Genomic DNA, 19,850 nt, shown 5'->3' with positions numbered 1-19,850 from the left:
CATCCTCACAACCACCATGATGGTCCAAGCCACCAGCATCGTTTCCCTGGACCACTGCAGTAACCTGCCTGCATTCTCACAACCGTCCCCCAGAACTCGTTCTCCTCACTGCTGCCTGAATTATTTGTTAGAGGCCTGAACCAGGTCATGTCTCATCCCTGGTTTTCTGCTGTACTTGGAGTAAAATCACAACTCCCTGCTGCAGTCCATAAGGCCTCTCATGACCTTGCTCCTACACACCTTCCACATACCATCTTCCCCTTGCTCATTATCCCCATTACAGAGAAAGAAACTGATGCATAGAGAAGCAGCTTGTCCAAGGAAGCTGACAAAGCTGCAGGGCTAGAGGAGGGGAGGGTATAGCTCAGTGGTAAGAGCATGTGCTCAACAGGCACGAGGTCCTGGGTTCAATCCCCAGTACCTCCATTAAATGAATAAATTAAAAAATAAACCTAATCACCTCCCCTCTCCCTACCCCCAAAAAAGTTGCAGAGCTGGAAAACATACATAACCTAGTGGGTGAATGTGTAAACAAACTGTGGTACATCCATAGAATGCAATAATCCTCAGCAATAATAATGAATGAATAATGATACATCAACAGAGATGAGTCTCAAAGGCATTATGCAGAGTGACAGAAGTCAGTCACAAAAGGCTAACTATTGTTTAATTCCATTTACGTAACATTCTGGAAGAGGCAAAACCACAGGGATGAAGAACAGATCAGAGCAGCAGTGGCCAGAAGTTAGAGATGGGGGAAGGTCTGACTATGAGGGGGTAGGATGCAGAGGAACTGTGAAGGTGATATGACTGTTCTCTATCCTGAGGATGGGGGTGGTTACACACATCTATATATCAGATTAAAACTCCGAATCAGTTTTTATACCAAGAAGAAAAAAGTTAACTCTATAGTATGCTAATTTTTTAAAATTCCAAATATTTTATTTTTGAATGTTTTCCCTACAAGATTCAGCAAAACACAAGAAAGCCTGTTCCTACCACTTCCATTCACTGTGTCCCTAAGGGTACCAGCAGGTGCAGTAGGGCAGGAAGAAAAGAAAACACACATGCATACACATGTATTTACACAGATAAAGGGGAAAATAAAGCTACTATTCACTGTGATTGTGTATTTAGAAAAATCTAAAAGATTCTGCAGATAAAATGTTAGAATTAAGATGTGAGTTTAGTAGAGTTGCTGGATATAAAATCAGTATACAGAAATTATGATACCAGAAGCACTTTAAAGAAGGCTTAACATTTACATAGTACCTCTAAAAACATAAAGTACTTAGAAAGAACCTCACCAAAAACATGTTAAGACCTCATATGAGACAAGAGAAACCCTATACTGAAATGTATTACCAAGAAAGACAGAATGTGAGCTAGCCATGCTTTCGGTAAGACAGTATCATAAGGATGTTTATTTTTCCAAACAGGTGTAGAGATTCAGTGCAGTCCCATTCAGCATTTCTAAGGATTTTTGGTCTGTTTGAACTTATGCTCATTCTAAAGTGGATATTTAAGCATGAACATGCAAAAAAAGCCATTAAGAGCCAGGAAACTCCAAGAAAACATAAAGGTGAGACAACTTGTCTTACCACCTAGTGAGAATGACTTTTCATTGCCACAATCTAATCAAGTTGGGTGTGGTACTAAAAGAGGAATAATAGACTAATAGATCAGAGAGCCCAGAAATACAGCATAAATTTACAGTCACCTGATCTGACAGAAGCAGCACAAAAGCTCTCTTTACAGTGAGAGTGGTCTTTTCAGTAACTACTGGTTGGGAAAAAGAGGATATTCATATGAAAAAAACATGAAACTGGATCCCAACTTTATACCATGTAATAATCTAAGTCAATAAAGAGCTAAATTATAAAAAAACAAAACTAGGTATTTTATAAGATAACAGCATAATACTTTTTATAACTTCAGGATGGGAAAGAATTTAAGATTCAAAAAAGCAAAGGAAAAAAACTAACAAATTTGGCTACATTAAAATTAAGAACTTTTTCTTCAGCATATGCCATAAAGAGACAGAAAAGACAAGCCACAGAGTGGGAGAACACACTTGAAACAAATCATCAAAGCTCTAGTATAAATATACACATATATGGATAATTCCTAAAAAAACACAATGAAAAATAGGCAAAAATGTCAACAGGCACTCTAAAAAGAGGACATGTAAGTAACAGATGTATTCCGTGGTGCTCATTCTCATTAGTAAGCAGGAGTCAAGTCAGACACAGCTGACTGTGGGTGAAGACGTGGAGCAGTGGAAACTCATACGCTTGTGGCAGGCGGGCAAAGGGGTACAATCACTATGGAAAATGTTCGACACTGTCTAAGAAAGTTGAAGACCTTCATACCTCCTTACCAATAACCCTAGTCCAAGAAAAGGCTACAGGAAATGCAAATAATATTCACAAAATCAGGACAATGAGAAGAGGAACTGAGTTGGGGCACAGTGGAGCAGGGTGCTGTCCCACGGGCGCCCATTTGTTAACCTCTCTGAGTTTTACATCATTTTCTTTATATATAACTAACATTAAAACATAAGAAAAAATGGTTGCTCTGGTTACATTAGTCTTCTCATATATCAAATAAAAATTATATGGGCATAAGAGAGTCTCTAGATGGATCAAATAAGAATAAAACAATTGAGGAAGTGTGAGTCCTAACCTATGTGATGATCAATAGCCAAACCTTAACCAGTCCCAAGCCTCTACAAAGTAGGCGAAGGCAGCTCAAACCAACCTTCTTGCACAACGGAGGCCCCTTGGGAATAATGTCTACATCCTAAATAGCAATCACGTTGAATATATTTTGAAATGGTTCATTTTGAGTAAACTGTCCCTATAAGGGTATGAGAGACATAGTTATGACTAGTTAACAGCCTGATGAAGCTCACTGCAAAGCTAACACCCAGTAAATCTTGATTCTCCTCCTCCTCAAACAGGTATTTCTGCCAACAGTCCCAGGGTGACAGGTGGCAAGAAAACACACACCCATTCCTGACAAAGATGACAAAACAGAACCTCCATGCAGCACGCAGAAGGAAGACGTTAACACCCTCACAAATGGAACGCTCACTTCAAGGGTTCATAAAAATGGTAAGAGAATATGAAGGTTACAGAATAATGAATCATGGTTGGTTGGTGGGTTTTTATTGTGTCCTGTTAGTGGCAGTCCCCTCCCTCCACGTTTTGGGTTTGCAAATGCCTTGGCGTGGACCAAGGCAAATCATCCCTGTCTCTTGCGGATGGTGGTGATGATGGTGAGGGAGAGGTCTCCATTCAATACGAAGGATGTTTTTGTTTCTTAAAAAGAGACCTTGACCCTGATATTCAGTAGCTCTGGGACTCTATGAATGTGTGAAAAGGAGGACTAGAGATTTTGACTATCAGGGCTTAAAAAGGGCAGACCTCTTTGAAGCCTCATTAGCCCCAGTGGAAATTAACAAGCAGATTCAGATAATCAAATAACCAAAAAGAATCCTGAAGAATGTCTTTTAAGAAAGCAATACATGACACGAAAAGACAGAAAAAGGAAAAAGGATCGTGACTGGCAGGGGGGGAAACATTTGGGGGGAAAATACCTAAGAACTTCCCTGTGTAAAAATATAGCTCTTTCTAGTCAAGTACTTGGTCTAATTACTAGCGGCCCCTTTTCTTGTACAAACCTTTCTTTTTGATCAGCTCACAACAAGACGTCCTTTCTGCTGGGTGCCATGACAAGGTTGTGTTCTCCAACTCACAAGGGCAGAATTAAAGTTGATCTTTCTAACTTGGGGGTGTGCGGTAACCACACTGCAGTTTATCACAGACTCAGTGCGCTTCTCTTAATTACACAGGGGTACAGGTAACGGGATTGAGCACTATTTCTCAGAAACTGTTCTAAGCACTCTACACAGATTAACTCGTACTGTCCTCACATCACACTTACAAGGTAGATCCCCTCGTATCAAGGCCCATTCTACAGATGAGGAGACTGAGGGGCACGAGTTGAATAACCTTCCCTAAAACCGCATGCTGGTGAGTACCAACGATGTCATTCAAGCCCAAAGAACCTGTGCTATTTTGTCCACAGAGTTTCTGTTTGCTCACTTTATTTGTGAGTTACTGTTGTTCCTATGGTTGTGGAAGCATCAGATTAAACCAAAACTCAAAATTCCTAAGAAATTAAAGGCTGTTGGCTTTATCCAATTACTAGAACCACTTGTAAACCTGGAAAAATTTTTTCCGTAACTCTTTGAAAGAGGCATGGGGTATATTTAATCACAGGGAGATTTGATGAGTCTAGGGTCAACACGAACAGTGTGAGTTACGATGGTACCATCAAGTTAGGTGACTATGACTCATCCATCTTCTCCACGGGGACTTCCAGGCCTGCAGTCACCGGTCTGTGGTTCAATCTGGTTTTCATTTATACTCTCGCTTACACACATATCCCATATATGCGAGCCCCTCCCCACCCTACACACGACACTGGCAGAACGGGATTATTCACACAGCTGGGGGATTAGAGAATTTCTGATTTCCCAAATAAACGAAAACCATTTGTTTTCTATTCCTGCCCATCAACTCTAATTTGTAAACTGTGTGTGTCTCACCTTGGCTTCACCCACTGCCTCGTATTGCTAAGAAACATGTTCGAGTACACACCTTCAGTTTTAAAAGGAAAGGATGCTTCCCTCTGAATTAAATTTGGAGAATGCTCAGTGCTTCCAAGGCTCTGCACACACACCAGTGAGGTCATTTGTTTGGTAATAGACAGCTGGAGTTTATTTTAACAGTTGAATATTGATTTTAATGTGCATTAGAAAAAAACCAAACTAGCATATAAAACCCATGATTTTTACTATTATAAGACAGTTTTGATAAGACACTTTTATAGAGTAGAGTTTAGTCCCGGGACGAGCAGCATCAGCATTACCTGGACCTTCTTAGAAATGCTAGTCTTTAGGTTGACCCCAGACCTACTGGTTAAGAAGCTTGGAGGATGCTTGAACAAGCCCTCCAAGTGATGAGGCACGCTGAAGTTTGAGAAACACTGCTTTAAGATAAGGTTAATTTTATCTAAGCAAAAACTAAATTAAAAAACTAATTGGCTTAAAGAATAAATTTTAAAATAGTAAAAGCAGTATAAACATATGCCCCAAATTAAGGAGCTGGTACATAAAAGATGACATTTGGGAAAACACGCTAATTACTGACAGATTAAGAAACTTTCCAACAAACTCATCCATGAATGAATGCAGAAACTTTCTCCAGCCATCTCTAACCTTAACAACAATGGTGCTGGTCATGGCAGGCAAAGTCACAGACCATGTGCTCCAATACCTAAGAATGAAGCCAAATTTGAGCTCTCATATTTAATAAGCAAACTACGCGTCCTGGCGTGGGTGCACAGTTGGTTCTTCACGTCCGCTTCCTCACCAGATGCCTGTCAATAACGCACTCTGCAGTAACTATACTGTCGAAAAAGGGACGGCTGCCTTGGTACCCGTCGGAAACAGTAGAAGCCAAGAGAATAAAGTAGGGTGTAATTAAAGCCAGCAGCTACCACGGGGTCCATCCAACAAACAATCCAATGTCCATACAGCACCTCGTACCTATCAGTGGGCTTTCACAATCACACGTGTGGTGGGAAAACTTCAACGAGGAGTCTAACTTCACTTTCTTCTGATACTTGACTATCGACAACTTTTAAGCTTCACCTTTCCCTTTCTCTCTGTGCTTCACATCTGGGCATTCTGATTACTAAGCCTTTGACACACAAGAAATTCAATCGCACAAGCCGCTGCCCACATGCAGGGACCCTCGGCTCAGCCCTACACCATAAAACCCCATGCCATTCTCCCACCCTCCCTCTCTCCAGGCATTTTCCAGCCAGTTTGAGAGACATGTCCTGCTGTCCCCAGCGGTCTCATTATGCTTGGGATAAATCTTGCTATACGTGTGAGAATAGTCAGTCTTGGCATCTGAATCCAATTTGGGGTAGCAAGTCCATCGTGCCTCTTCAAAAAGGATGAGCCCACCCAGACGGTACATAAATAATCAGTGTGAATGTACCTATTATGTTGTTCTAAACACATACAGAAGAGAAATGACTAGTTCTCGTATCAGAAAAATACAAGAATTGACAATAGATGGGAGAAATCCTGTGAACTTTAGGAATTATCATTTTCAGCATCTCTCCTTGTTCAAGAACATTCAGAATTTTATCAGGCAGAAATATAAAAAATGTCAATATTAAAAGATGGTAGTTAAGGGGTATATCTCAGTGGCGGGGTGCATGCTTAGTAAGCATGTGGCCCTGGGTTTAATTCCCGGAAACCCCATGTTTGATGATAGCCAAAAAAATAAAAAATAAAAAGATGGGAGAAAATCTCAGTTCTGCAAGCCCACCAGTCTGCTTGGTAGCTCCTCCATCCATGTGTTTATTAGCATCTCTATAAGCCCTACACTGAACTAACCCCTGGGTATAAGGAAATGAATGGCATATACTTCGGTCTTAAAAGGCTTCTCAGCGAGTACATCTTTGAAATATCTAAGAAGCTTTTGGCACTTATATGTCAGTATTCATGCATTAAGACTTTTTTCTTAAACAACTTCATTTGAATTCACACAATTCTTTTATTCGTAGGTGGACAAGAGCCTCGGTCAGCGATACCCATCCACTTCTACCTCTGCTTTCCGCTTGGGATGTCGGGTACCTCCCAAGGCTTTTGGCTTTGTCAAGTGGAATGCAGACTGACACCATGTCAGGAGCATTTACCTTTGCTTGCACAGAGTCTGGCCTGCTTCCTGCACTCCTGCTACTTCACGAAAGAACACACCTCGGGCAGCCAGTAATGACACAGCCTGGGTCCCAGAGACACAGAGAGCCACAGGCGGCAGCCAAGCCCAGTCCATGCACAGCCTGAAAGCACCCAGATGGCTTAGCTGCATCACAGCTGAACTTTATACCTATGCAAATAAACGCCTAGTATTGAAAATTACTGGATGTCACATTGGTGTGTTACAAAGCATCATCGCATCAACAGCTGTTGCTAAGTTTCCAGCCAAGTGTACTATTTACAGGCTCCATACCATGTCGGAGGCTTTAACTAACTGGAATGGAGTCTCACCGACCAATACAGACAGAACAGGGCTTAGGGGAAGAAGATAAATGGAGGAGGAAACACACAACACATTTTATATCCTTTAATACTCAAGAAAATGGGCTCAGAATAAAAATTCGAGTCTCTGTGTCTTAGGGTGATGATGTAAAATAGGTACAAAGTTAGCAAATGTACGGCTATGTCTCCTTGACATTTACTTGGATTCCCAAGGTCAGTATTCAAGGCCAAGCATCACTTTATGGACAGCTTACCACGGGGAAAACAGTCATTAAATCAAATTCTAGCTGCCAATGCTTGGGTAATTTGCCTTTTCACTCTGTCCTTTAATCCTCTTCTCTTACCCTTATTTTTTGTTCTCTTAAAATGAAGATACAAAGCCGTTTATAACTCCAGGAACCCAGGCTCCCTAAAACTTATATTCCCTTTTCTATCTATGCAGTTTTAAAAGCCAAGAAACAAATCTACAGAGGAAAACAACTTGTCAGGATAAAATTTAGGCTGCAACTAAAAGTATCCAATGCTTGCCACTAGGTGGCAGTCAAAATATTTCATATTTAAACTTTTACTTGCTAAGTGAAGCAGTGACACCTTAAAGCTTTGGTAGGGGTGGTAGGTGGGGAGAGATGAGGGTGGGCCACAGCTGTGAAATGAACAGTTTTCTTTGCTATGAACTATGGACGACTATGGATATGGTAGCTATATGAGAAAAATTAGAACAGTAAGGGGCATTTCCAACCACATTTCAATAGACTTCAGTTATTAAAGGTGTACATTTTTTAGTTCCCTCCTTAGCCTGCAGAGAAGTGCAGGCTAAGGAACATTTAAAATATAAAGCAAGAAAGTTAAAAGTCATAGGTGAGTACTGAAACAGGATAACATCTTGGAGAAACAGAAACGCAATAGAACAGAAAGGTGGTGTTCTGGGCCTGAAGCTCTGGGTCTGCTGTGCCCCAGTTCCAGAGGCAGGTAGGATTGCCTGGAGTTAGGTGAATGCAGAGCGACAGGGCTAACAGGGCCTTCAGTGGGGCAGGAAACCAGGGCGAGGCTTGCTGCTTAGAAAAAGAGACACAGATGGGGTTCCCAAATGGTAAAGGGAACCTAGAAGTAGTGGCTGTCAACTGCTGCCTCAGGGCTTACACAGGAGCATAGACAGGGGTTAAGACCAGACTCCAAGACCTGTCCATCCTTCTCCCCAGTAACTAGAGCTGCAACATCCCTATTACCATCTTGGGTTGAAAACCCCAAAACACCGTTGTTAGACCAACTCGTCTGGTCTGGGAGTGTTGCAAGGACCAGGTGAGCCAACTGCAAAACAGAAGAGTGTCAGGGGAAGGGAAAACTTGTTTTAAGCATCCCATATATCATATCATGAGCCTTCAAATCCAACTTCCAATACATACGAAGAAACCTAAATGTCAAGACAGGCAACAAAATCAACAAATGAAACAGAAAATCACACAATACAAATTGTAAACATTAAATTTAAACATTAAAAATATTTTAGTAGATGACTTAAAGAAATGGAAAGATATCCCATGCTCTTGGATTGGAAGGATCAATATTGTTAAAATGGCCATACCGCCCAAGGCAATCTACAGATTTAATGCAATCCCTATCAAATTACCTAGGACATTTTTCACAGAACTAGAACAAATAATCCTAAAATTTATATGGAATCATAAAAGACCCAGAGTTTCCAAAGCAATACTGAAGAAAAAGAATTAAGCTGGAGGAACAACCCTCCCAGACTTCAGACAATACTACAGAGCTACAGTAACCAAAACAGCATGGTACTGGCACAAAAACAGACATATGGATCAATGGAACAGAATAGAGAGCCCAGAAATAAACCCACATACCTATGGTCAATTAATCTTTGACAAAGGAGGCAAGAATATACAGTAGAGAAAAGACAGTCTCTTCAGCAAGTGATGTTGGGAAAACTGGACAGCAGCATGTAAATCAATGAAGCTAGAACACTCCCTCACACCATAAACAAAAGTAAACTCAAAATGGCTTAAAGACTTAAACATAACACAAGACACAACAAATCTCCTAGAAGAAAACACAGGCAAAACACTCTCTGACATAAATCTTAGCACTGTTCTCCTAGGGCAGTCTACCCAAGCAATAGAAATACAAGCAAAAACTAACAAATGAGACCTAATTAAACTTAAATCTTTTGCACAGCAAAGGAAACCATAAGCAAAACAAAACAACAATCTACAGAATGGGAGAAAATATTTCCAAATGATGCAACTGGCACAGGTTTAATTTCCAAAATATATAAACAGTTCATACAACTTAATAAAAAAAAAAACCCAATCCAAAAGTGGGCAGAAGATCTAAACAAGCAATTCTCCAATGAAGACATACAAATGACCAATAGGCACATGAAAATATGCTTAATATTGCTAATTATCAGAGAAATGCAAATCAAAACTACAATGGGGTATCACCTCACACCAGTCAGAATGGCCTTCATTAAAAAATCCACAAATGATAAATGCTGGAGAGGGTGTGGAGAAAAGGGAACCCTCCTACACTGTTGGTGGGAATGTAGTTTGGTGCAGCCATTGTGTAAAACAGTATGGAAATTCCTAAAAAGACCAAAAACAGGCTTATCATATGATCTAGCAATCCCACTCCTGGGCATGTATCTGGAGGGAACTCTAATTCAAAAAGATACACGCACCCCAATGTTTATAGCAGCACTATATACAATAGACAAGACATGGAAAAAACCTAAATGTCCATCAACAGACGACTAGATAAAGAAGTTGTGGAATGTTTATACAATGGAATACTACTCAGTCATAAAAAAGAATAAAATAATGCCATTTGCAGCAACATGGATGGACCCAGAGATCATCATTCTAAGTGAAGTAAGCCAGAAGGAGAAAGAAAATACCATGTGATATCACTCATATGTGGAATCAAAGAAAAAAGAAAAAAAGAGAGCTCTAATGAACTCATCTACAAAACAGACTCACAAACATAGTTACAACCTTATGGCTACCATGGGAAAAGGGGTGGGAAGGGATAACTCTGGGAGTTTGAGAATTGCAAATGTTAGTCATTATATATAAAAATAGATTAAGAAACAGATTTCTTCTGTATAACACAGGGAACTATATTCAATATCTTGTAATACCCTTTGATGAAAAAGAATAAGAAATGAATATATGTATGTATATGCAAGACTGGGACATTGTGCTGTACACCAGAGGTTGACACACTGTAGCTGACTTTACTTCAAAAAAAATTTTTTTGTAATGTTTAGAATTTTTTCATCTTACCAAGATGAGATTTAACAAGCATTATAAACAATAATGATAGTAACAGCACACTAAGAAAAAAATATATAAAAAGAGGGAAAAGTAGGCAATTACAACATTTAGAAATATTAGAAATGTAAAATATAGTTATTGAAATGAAAAATTTAAGAGATGGATAAACTCTGAGATAGTTAAGGAAAAAATTTGTGAATAAAAGATAACACTAAATAATTAACTAAAAATGCCACATGGAACCAAAAAAAGGATACTAAGAAAGAATCACGATTAAGAAACTCTAGCACTGGTACCTAGATAACAAGATAAACCATGAAACAGAACAGAAAACAAAGCCTGTAAACAGAGACCTGCACATATGGAAACCGAACGTGCGATCTGAGGGTGCGTTAGAGTTTGTGACGTTAGCATAGACTATTTATTCCTAGTCTATATAGGAATAATTTAAGATTTAAGAAAAATATTTATATTTCAAACCATACATAAGAATCAATTTCAGTGGATTAAAAAATCTAAGTGTGTAAAGCTTAACAGCAAAAGCCTTGGAAGAACATTCGAGTATCTTTATGACACAGGAATTCAAAAAGATTTAAGCAAGACATTTAAAAAAAAGGAAAACACATTTTAAATTCAGTTTCATTACAATTACCAAAATTATGTATGCTAAAATACTGGACTGTGATAAGCCACACACATGGAGAAGGCATTTGCAAAACACAGAAAGAGAGATGAGCATCCAGGATAAACACTAGAAAGAAATAAGTAAAACAACCCACAGAAAAGTGGGCAATTGGGCAGTAAGGCCATGGGAGAGGAAATCCAAATGGCTAATAAACGTATAAAAAGACACGCAATCTCAATCTCACCTGTCCTCAGCGTGTGCAGATTACAACTACAGTGGGATACCATTTCACACTTATCAGACTTGAAAATATTAAAAAGTCTGCTAATACTAACTACTGGTGAGAAACAAGAATGAGAATTCCACCCACTTTTGATGGAAGTATTAATTGTTACAATCACTTTAAAGATCATTTTGACATGTATTAAAGTGAAAGGTACACATAAATAAAACCAGAAATTCTACTCTACAATTTACCCCAACTGGGGTGTTTACCATGAACACAAATGTTTAAAAGAACACTTGAGGAAGCACTGTTTCTAATCGTGAAACATGAGAATAAACTTAAATTTCCATCAGTAGTAGTACAGATGCACAAATATGGAACGATACATTCACTCAAAGTGATACTATGCAGACATTAAAATGAATGAACTGGAGCTATACATACCAGCACAGATTAATCTAACATAAATAATTCTGAGAGAAAAAGTTGCCAAAACACACACACACACACACACACACACACATATACTTGGATGCTATTTTAGAATTTTAAAAGACATAACTGTATTATACACTGTTCAGGGATTTTTATACCTAAGTATAAAGATTTTATACCTAAGTGTAAGTCCCATGTACTCATGGGATTAATAAACAATTTCATATAAGGGAGAGGTAGAAGGCACACAGGAGTCTGCAAATGTATTTCTAATGTTTTCTTTCTTGAGTGAGGTGGTGGGTATGATCATGATCTTGAATGCAACTAACATCTTAGCCTTGAAATACATAGAGCAAAAACTGACAAAATAAGTAAAATGACAGGAGATAATACTCTCTTATTAGAAATTGATAGATCAAGCAAATAAAAACACGGTGATTGACACAATTAACAACCTTGACTATCTATATCCCAGAACCCAACAAAAACAACATGCTTTCTTTTCAGACACAATGTATTCACAAAAATTGATGATTCATAGAGAAACCCTCTCAAAAAACTTCAGAATAATACTATTATACAGACCATGGCCACTATCTATAATATAACTAAATTAAAATCGGTAAGAGGATAGACTAAAAAGAAAAACTAAAATTAGCAAACCTAATCAATCAATTAGTGAAAATAAGCCATGTCACTATGCAGCATTAGATTCTAAGAATGCAAGAATCATATATCATCTGAAAATTTATCGGTGATATCTACTGATAAATACACTAAAGGAGAAAAACCACCACATCTCAAAAATCTCAAAATGATAACGATACAGAAAAATATCATTATAAAGCGCAACAGTCATTCTTGATTTTCAAAAGAAAAGAAAAAACTCATCTAATTTCGAGTAGAAGGGAATCAAACTCAGGACATCAAGAATTTTCCAGCAGACTTCATACGGAACAGTGAAACTTCAGCAAGCGAGATTAGGAATACCTATGTCACTCCTATTTTCCTACATATATTAGAGGTCTGGGGCAATGCAGTTAGAAGAGAAATTGAGATGTAAGACCTGGAAAGGAATAGACCAAGCTGTTATTATTTATAACGAAATGACTGTCAAAGTTTACACAGCGATACCATTTGCACAGGGTTTAGAAAAGGCAAGCTCTACACTGTCTAGGAACACACAGATGGTGCCACTCACAACGGACCCTCCTGGAGCCGTGCACGGTGGTGACCCCCACGCAGACTCTGGGAGAGTGGCTGGGGAGACAAGCAGAGAAACTGGATGGAGGGGGAATCACAACAGGGGTCTCAACCCTGGCTTCAGAAGTCTGAAGAAAATAAGGCAAAGTGTTTAAGTACAGATGGTCTTCCTGTTTCTCTATCTGTCTATTAGGTTGAAATTATGCACAATTCTCTTTGACAGATGGTAACGGTTATGTTCAAAATCTCACACCTGTACTTTTTTCTACATAAGACTTGGTTTAGTTTTAAAGTCAGTGAGAGAGGAACTGCCCACCTCCAACAGAACACATACACAAAGTGCCGGTCGAAGTCCGTTCCTCACGTGGCACACACAAGCATTAGCTGGTTTGGTTGAAAACCTTGGGAGAAGTTCCCCACCCTTCAGCTTCCGCCTGGACTCTGTGACTGACAGAGCCCTTTAAGGCCAACAAGAGGAGCCACAGGGGAAGGGGAGGTGAAGGTCAGCGCCTGGAGAGGCAGGCGAAAGCCAGCCAGCTTTAACTTGACTGAGAGTGGAATTTTCTAGTAAGCCAGGCCAGACAAGTACCAGGGAGGCCAGATCACCTGCCCAGGTTTCCAAGGGAGACGGGACACTTGCATCTCCCACAATGTGGAAAAGTACTCCAAAATACAACGTATTACTCCTGCCCTGGGGCTTGGTGCCTGTAAGTGTAAGGTCTTGACTTGTGTTGCTTCTACCACTTAGAACTTAAGAACTGATTTTGTGCGTGGGTGCAGATCTATTCTCAAGTCTCTCTCAATTCTAACATAAAAGATGAGAAACCGTATGAGACACAGGAAAAATAGCACAGTGAGAGTCTGGGATGAAAAGCTGAGTAGCGGCTTCTCTGCAGGAGTGTGGTAAGAGGAAGGGTCACAGCAAGACAGTGCTCTGGCCTCTGGTCTAGCCCATACCTCCACAGGGTCGTCAGATTTAGAAAATAAAAATTCAAGATGCTCAGTTAAACGTGACCGTTAGATAAACAGCAAGCAATTTTTTAGTCTCATGTCTCTTGCAATATTTGGGACTTAGACTAAATAATCATTGTTTATCCGAATGTCATACTTAACTGGATGTCCTATATATTTTATCTGGAAACTCTAGGATCTCTATCCACTCTTAGTGGGAACTGTACACAACAGGTCAGAAATTTCGAGAAACCGGAGACTATGTGTGCACACAGGCAGAAAGAGGGTCATGCCAGAATCTTCTAGCTAGCCAGAAACACTGGTTCTAGACATTTCAGTTTAACTTGTCTTCTTAAAATCTTCTGGATTTTCTTGTTTTTGTTTTACCACAGTTTGAGTTTCAGTTTTTCCCCAAGTAATCTGATCTTTTCAGATGACTTTTCACTGAAAGTTATGAGGAAGCCAATTATCTACTTTTCAACATGAACACAATGAACGATGACACCAAATGAAATGGAGACAACACGACACAGATGCACACATCCCCCACCTCCCCTTCTCTCTCTATGAGGGTGCGGCTGATGAGAGCACATGAAGACAAGCACACCCTGATTCACAGACAGAAAGCACATGTGCCCCTCAAACACACACTTCTGGAAAAATGAGCCATGCACAGCTGACCACCTCTGATCTTGCTACAGACAAAAATCAGCCAAGATCAACTGCAGATATAGCCAGCTCACTTGTGAGAAGCCAAAACTTCATCAGCCAACAGTTTAATCCCTCCCTATAAAGCTTCTATTCAGTGGTTCTCAGCCTTAGCTACATATTGGAAGTACCGGGGGAGAAAAAAACTACTGAAGCATGGATCCCAGCCCAGAGACAGACTTAATTAGTATGAGCTGCACATCAGGCACTGGGGTTTTTAACAGCTCTCCAGGTGATTCTGATAGACAGCCAAGGCTGAGAATTCCAGCATCTTTCAGCGTTATCCTCAGTGATGTCTGGTGAGGCTAGACAGTGACGTGTGTACCTGGATTGTCAAAAGCGTAATCCCCCGTCTGCTGCTAACTACAAGCTCTCTTCCATTCAAGCTGATGAGGCCACAAAAGCTAAGTCTACATTGAGCCAAGAGTCAATGCACAGAACTTCGGTTCTTCCTTGCCCTACTGCAGTTCTCCTGAAATGTTAACATCCAGAAATAACGTTCAAATAGCAGGAATACATACATAGGATTGCAGAGGGGAATGAAAACAGCAAGGTCTTCTGGTCAATTCTATTTTAGTGGTAAACCCCATTGTAACCTGTCAGATTATCTTTCTAGAAATGCACCATCTGGGCAGCATGTGAAGGACATCAGCTCATTTTATAGAAATGTGCAGCTTTTTTTTTAATTGAAGTATAGCTGATTTACAATAATGTGCTAGTTTCAGGTGTAAAAAGTGATTCAGCTATATATTTTTTTCACATTCTTTTCCATTATAGGTTAGTGCAAGATACTGAATATAGTTCCTTGTGCTATACAGTAAATCCTCATTATTTATCTATTTTATGTGTAATAGTTTGTATTTGTTAATCTAATATTCCTAACTTATTCCTCCCCTGACATTTCCCTTTAGTAACTATGTTTGTTTTCTGTCTATGAGTCTGTTTCTGTTTCGTATATGGATTCATTTGTACTATTTTTTTAGATTCCACATATAAGTGGTATCATATATGTCTTTCTCTGTCTAACTTGCTTCACTTGTTATGAAAATCTCCATCCATGTTGCCCTAAATGGCATTATTTCAATTTTTTTACGTCTAAGTGGTATGCCAATGTATAAATACACCACACTTCTTTCTCTAGTCGTCTGTCAATGGACATTTAGGTTGCTTCCACGTCTTGGCTATTGTATACAGTGCTGCTATGAACACTGAGATTCATGTATCTTTTCAAAATAGAGTTTTTGTCATTTCTGGATATACGCCCAGGAATAGGACTGCTGGATCATATGGTAAATCTATTTTTAGATTTTTGAGGAAACCTCCATACTGTTTTCCATAGTGGCTGCACCAAACTACATTCCCACCAACAGTGTAGGAGGTTCCCTCTTCTCCACACCCTCTCCAGCATGTATTACTTGTTGACTTTTGATGAAGGCCATTCTGACTGGTGTGAGGTGGTACCTCAGTGTGGTTTTGATTTGATTTGCATTTCTCTAGTAACTAGAGATGTCGAGTATCTTTTCATGTGCCTATTGGCCGTTTGGATGTCTTCCTTGGAGAAATGTCTGTTCAGATCTTCTGACCATTTTTCGATTGTGTTGCTCGTTTTTCAGATATTGAGCTGTGTGAGCTGCTGGTACATTCTGCAGATTAAACCCCTGTCCATCGCACTGTTCACAAGTGTTTGGAAACGTGCAGTTTGGCTCCTGGCAGCAGAGCTCCAGGTGCTGCTGGCCGACACACCCCACCCATTCTTCAGAGTGAAACCCGGTCAGGAAACATACATTCTTCTTCCCCAGAAGCGCCAGTCTGAGGTTCAAAGTCCTGATTAACTCTATTACAGAAACGAGATACTCCGACTTTCTCTTCCTTCCTATTGATAACATGATAGGTCAAACCATGTGAAGCCATTTCCAGTAGTTCAAAAATAATACAACAGAGAAAGGATAAATTTGTCATCATAAAAGGTAACATGCCTTCCAGGTTTCTATGACAAATGAGAACTTTCCTATTTCACCTAGGGAATGACATTATCAGAAAACATTCTCTATCTGCAAATGAAAGTTAGTCTGGAAAAATACACAAAACTTGATAAAATCACAGACTCTTGAAGACATAATTTCAGAAGTTACTTAGGCCAGAGCTCCTCCTTCAAAGCACACAGGAAGAAACTAATACCCAAATAAAATGACTCATTTGCTTTAGAGCCGAAGCTCAGATCCACACACAGGTGAAAACATATTTTATAACTACAAGGGAAAAACCACACGGCTGTTGAGCAGCACTCAGGTTTCCTGACTACCTCTCATGCACTTGCTGCTACACTCTGAAACCTCCTCATGACTTTTAAATGAGGTCAGACGTTCAGAGTAAAGGGAGAGAGCAAGAACTGGACGTTTCGAGGGGGATGGAACGCATTTGAAAAAGCAACTGCTGTGAACGTAAGAGTGCCTTCCAGGAACACACACTAGAGTCATGGACCAGGTTGGGGGTCGGGGGGCACTTGCAATTGGAGACCACGAGCCACAGTGGCAGAACCCGGACAGTGGTACCATCTCCTCCAGCTGCTTCTGCGGTCCAGCTCAAGGAAGGAAGAAACAAATGACTGGATCTCTTCAGGGCTGGGGTTTTATCAGATGGCTGTGACAGAAGGTGATGGGGTCAAGATATCAAGGACATTGCCAAGTATGTAACTGAGGGGAGAACTTCAATGCCCTAAGAAGGAAGGGGAGACAGGAAAGGCTGACAGACATAAAGGAAGACGTTTGGAGTCAAGTCCCTGAGGAAGAGAAGGAGTCCGTGTTTTTGGAGAAAACAAAGGGGAAAAGCTGGGATGATACAGGATGGTGGACAGACGGTGGGATGTTCTAATTTATCTTTTCAAGATTAAAGCTGTCTTGAGTAAAAACAAGGTCCAGAATGCAGACACAGTGTTTTATCAGCTGACTGAAATTCAAAAGACTACCAACGGAGGGGAAGAGAGACCAGGATGTAGATCGGGTTATCCAGGTGGTTATTAAAGGAAAGTGGAGGGAGTGACCTGGGAGGACAAGGGACAAGTGCAACAAGAAAACGTGACCCTGACAGTCACAGAATACATCCTGAAACCCACCCCACCCCACCCCACCCCAAACCAAAAGATCACAGGACTCTTTACGGGTTAATATTCTGACTTATTCAGACTTTTGTTTTGTTTTTGAAAGCTCTCACAGTACAAAGGATGAGGGGCTTGTAATGACTATATCTTTATGGGTTTAGCAGGGTCATTAAGATCTGGTTGTGACTAGAGAACCAAATAACTGTTAATACTTACACGCAGCATTTTCTATTACCAAGCCACATTTAGTGCTTTACTAACAACCTATGGTATTTCCACAAATATGAGACACTGCTGATTTTAAGATGAACCCATATCTATGTATCACCAAGAAAGAAAAAAATGCTGCCAATTGTCATTGTAAAATGTCAACTGTAAAACACACTGGTTTTAGATGTGAATAATGTGCACTTTACATGAGGTGAAATATTTGTTAATTCATTTAATTCTCATAAAGCTCTTACATGTTCTATGTGGGAAGTAGTTATTCTTGCCCCCACGTCAGAGAGACACTGAGACACAGAGAGGTGAAGGACTTGCCCCTGCTCACACATGTAATGAGGCATACAGCCAGGATTTGAACCCAGAAACCCTGGCTATAGAGTCTACTCTTAATCCCATCCCAGCTCAATCACTGTTCATTGACAAAGACAAAAAACATCATGGAAACACCAACCCAAGCTTTCTACTCTCACCACCGGAAGGAGCCGGCATTTGGAGTGTCTGCCACTGATGCAGCCTGAGGACACAGACTTCCTCGGAGGCTTCACATCCCACAGACCTGTCTCAGGCCCAGCCCTCTGCAGAGGCCCTCCCCCAATTAGCGGTTTCCTGAAATTCATCCCTCACGGTACCAACTAGTCAGCACCAACTCAGCCCCACACGTCCACGGGGTTTTTCCACTCAGTCATTATCCTATCCATTCATCTCTGGCAGTATTTACTCTTCCTCTTCCAACTGTCATCATGTGCTTCATTTCGTGAGGGCGACTCCTGGAGCCACATTCACAGCTGCTCCTAATAGAGAAGCCAGAGCTGAGTAAGTACCAGATGCGTCCAGCCATCAGATTATACAGCCTCAGCTGCGCCAGCCCCGTCGGCCCTCTCACCCAGGAAGCTGGAGGCCAGGCTCGTGAATTCACACATTCCCCTCACAGCTCACTGCCTTAGTTACTGTGGTCACAGATGTCACAGAAATACAGTCAGAGTCACTGTTTCCATGTCCTGTAAATGTAGGAACCAACGTTCAACCTTGCTGGTAATCAAAGAAATACTGACAAAGCATAAGATACTGTTTCTGTCCCTCTATTTGGAAAACTTCGTTTTTTATTACAGTATGGTCAGTTCACAGTGTTGTGTCAATTTCTGGTGTACAGCATAATGTTTCAGTCATACATACACATACATATATTCGTTTTCATATTCTTTTTCATTATAGGTTGCTACAAGATACTGAATATAGTTGCCTGTGCTATATACTAGAAATTTATTGTTTATCTATTATATCTAGTAGTTTGTATCTGCAAATCTCCAACTCCCAATTTATCCCTTCCCACCCCTTTTCCTCCCTGGTAACCATAAGTTTGTTTTCTATGTCTGTGAGTCTGTTTCTGTTTTGTATATAAGTTTATTTGTGTCTCTCTCTCTTTTTTTTTTTAAATTAACCCAACGTTGTCTGAAAAGCAATAAATAGAATCAAGATGTGTTAACATTGTCAACAAAAATGTACTGCTGCTAGAACCAGTGAGCATTCCATTTGTTGACTGTCTCCTATGAATCAGGCATTGTGCTGAGAAGCTGACCTTTCTTTCTCCAATTCTTAGAGGTAGACAGGATAGTGTTCCATCTCACAGGATACAGCACTCAGGATCACTGGCTAAGAAAGTAAAACAGGCACTACCGTTGAGAAGGTGTTTGGCTGTAGGTATGATCGTGTTTGAGTGAACGGACCCTGGACCCAGGAGGTCCGGTTTGGATCCCAGCTCTGCCACTTACAAGATGTGGGATCTGGGCTGAGTTACTTGCCCTTCTGTGTCTGTTTTCGCATCCTTAAATAAGGATAATGATGATTCCTACCTCACAAGGTTGTTGCAAAGATGAGTTAATATTTGTACAGGACTCAGAGCAGTCCCTGGCACATAGGTGTGCGACACAGATTTCTAGCTGTTGTTACCATTATTATTTCAT

General features: G+C 40.2%; 1 protein-coding gene and 1 non-coding gene across 5 annotated transcripts in view; one reads left to right on the top strand and one right to left on the bottom strand.

The window, feature by feature from the left end:
* FMN1 (formin 1) overlaps positions 1-19,850 on the bottom strand; it is a 361,575-nt gene that overhangs the window by 229,579 nt on the left and 112,146 nt on the right. The gene's annotated exons all lie outside the window — the stretch shown is intronic.
* Positions 353-426, top strand: TRNAV-AAC (transfer RNA valine (anticodon AAC)). The gene has a single exon. It is a non-coding gene; the product is annotated as a tRNA-Val (tRNA).

This window comes from Camelus bactrianus, chromosome 6 (assembly GCF_048773025.1).
Source record: "Camelus bactrianus isolate YW-2024 breed Bactrian camel chromosome 6, ASM4877302v1, whole genome shotgun sequence".
Lineage (NCBI taxonomy): Eukaryota > Metazoa > Chordata > Mammalia > Artiodactyla > Camelidae > Camelus > Camelus bactrianus.
Note: the sequence above shows the minus strand (reverse complement) of the source record. Positions and strands in the feature narration are given on the sequence as shown.